Below are 2,306 nucleotides of genomic sequence, written 5' to 3'. Positions count from 1 at the left end.
TTAAGCATTGTACTATTTTAAAGAATTACCTACATGTGATCAAATTGATAATAGAATAGAAAAACAATGGAATCAATGAAACCAGAAGTTATTTAAAAAGATCAATGAAATCAACAGACCTTTAGAAAAAACAGAGGAAAAAAGAGAGAGGATGCAAATAATTAAATGAAAGTGGGAACATTACAACATAAATAAAAAGGATAAGTGATTACTATGAACAACTGTATGACAACAAACTAGAAAACTTAGATGAAATGAAGCAAATTCCTAGAAGCACATAATCTACCTATATTGACTCAAGAAGAAATAGGAAATCTCAAGAGACCCATAATAAGTGAAGAGATTGAATCAGTAATAATAAGAATAATAAAAACTCCTAACAACAACAACAAAAGTCCTGGATCAGATAGCTTCACTGGAGAGTTGTACCAAACATTTAAAGAAGAATTGACACCAAACCTGGGCACACTCTTCCAAAAAACAGAAAAAGAGGGAACACTTCCTACCTCATTCTGTAAGGCAAGCATTACCCTGATACCAAAGCCAGACAAAGACATCACAAGAAAAGAAAGCTACAGACCAATATCCCATATGAATATAGAGGCAAAAATCCTCAACAAAATACACCATGACCAAATGGTATTCCAGGAATGCAATGCTGCAACATTAGAAAATCAATGTAATACATCACATTAAGAGAACAAAGGAAAAGAACCACATGATCATCTCAACCGATGCAGAAAAGGCGTTTGATAAAACCCAACACGTTTTGATGATAATATCACTCAACAAGCTAGGAATAGAAGGGAAATTTCTCAATCTGAAAAAGGGCATTTATGAAAAACTCAAAGCTAATAATATCATACTCAGTGGAGAAATACTGAGAGCTTTCTTACTAAGACTGGGAACAAGACAAGGATGTCTGCTCTCACCACGACTACTGAATATTATACTGAAGTCTTAGCCAGAGCAATAAGGCAAGAAAAAAGAAACAAAAGGTATCCAAATTGGGAAGGAAGATGTGAGACTATCCCTATTCGCAAACAACATGATCCTATATATAGAAAATCCCAAAGAATCCACAAGAAAGCTTTTAGAACTAATAGAAAATTGCAGCAAAAGGGTACAAGGTCAACACACAAAAATCAGTTGGGTTTCTGTACACCAGCAATGAGCAATCTAAGAAGGATATTAAGAAAACAATTCTAATTATAATAGCATCTAAAAGAATACAGTACCTAGGAATAAATTTAACCAGGTATGTAAAAGACCTATACAATGAAAATTATAAAAGATCGCTGAGATAAATAAGACCCTCTGTCCCCCCAGCAGGTAGAGCCACTGCCAGCACAGTCAACATGCAAGCCCCTGAGATAGCGCAGCAGTCTGCCCTTGACCTTGGCACCACCAGTGGCCTTGGCGGTTGCACTTCCAATCATGATGGCAAGGCTGTGGCTATGGTATGTTAGAAATTAGGGTTTTCAAGAATGTCTGCATTAAGCATTATACTATCTTAAAGAATTACCTATATGTGATCAAATTGATCAACTTGAAAGGACAGATGAGAAGCTTAGGGAGCAGAGAGTTTGTGTTAATGAGGGTGAAATAGCTTGGGAAAGGTTGTTGAGAAAGGTGGCACAACTAGAAGAATGTAACCAATGTCACTGAATTGTATGTGTAGAAATTGAAGGGATGTATGTTTTGTTATGTATGTTTTCACCAAAAATGAAATAAATCAGGGGTTTCAGTTGTGATTTCAGATTCTCAGATTGTGAAAAAGCAGCACCACTGTGCGAAGCATAAGCAGCAGTGTTCCCAAATGATCTCATAGCCACAATGGTGATCTGTTGTGTTGGCTCTCCAGCAGGGCCCCAGAAGGACCCAGAAGGCTTGCACTCTTTGCCTCCAGTGCCCAGCCCCACACGTTCATCACTCCTTTGGCATGCCCTGCTCAGTGCTATGGGCCTGTGCAAGGTGAGGGCCACAGAGGCCATTGTCCAGGGCCTGCTGGGCTTCTAATGGGGTTTAAGCCCCATGAGGGTGGAGACTGGTGCTGGTGCCGCTTGGGTAAAGACATGGTAGTAATACTGGAATATTTAAGAATTGCTTTACCCTCTTCTATTTGATTTGTCGGAATTCTACCAGACTAAGTTTTGTTTCACAGGACAGGCATTTAAAGAGAAAATAATTTAAAAAAAGACCCACTGTCATCGAGTTGGTTCCGACTCATAGCAACCCTACAGGACAGAGTAGAACTGCCCCACAGAGTTTCCAAGGAGCGCCTGGTGGATTCTAACAGCCAGCCT

The 2,306-nt window shown here is 39.0% G+C and overlaps 1 protein-coding gene across 2 annotated transcripts in view; it reads right to left on the bottom strand.

Moving 5' to 3' along the window:
- PRODH (proline dehydrogenase 1) overlaps nt 1-2,306 on the bottom strand; it is a 49,829-nt gene that overhangs the window by 24,576 nt on the left and 22,947 nt on the right. The gene's annotated exons all lie outside the window — the stretch shown is intronic.

This window comes from Trichechus manatus, unplaced genomic scaffold (assembly GCF_000243295.1).
Source record: "Trichechus manatus latirostris isolate Lorelei unplaced genomic scaffold, TriManLat1.0 scaffold00282, whole genome shotgun sequence".
NCBI lineage: Eukaryota > Metazoa > Chordata > Mammalia > Sirenia > Trichechidae > Trichechus > Trichechus manatus.
Note: the sequence above shows the minus strand (reverse complement) of the source record. Positions and strands in the feature narration are given on the sequence as shown.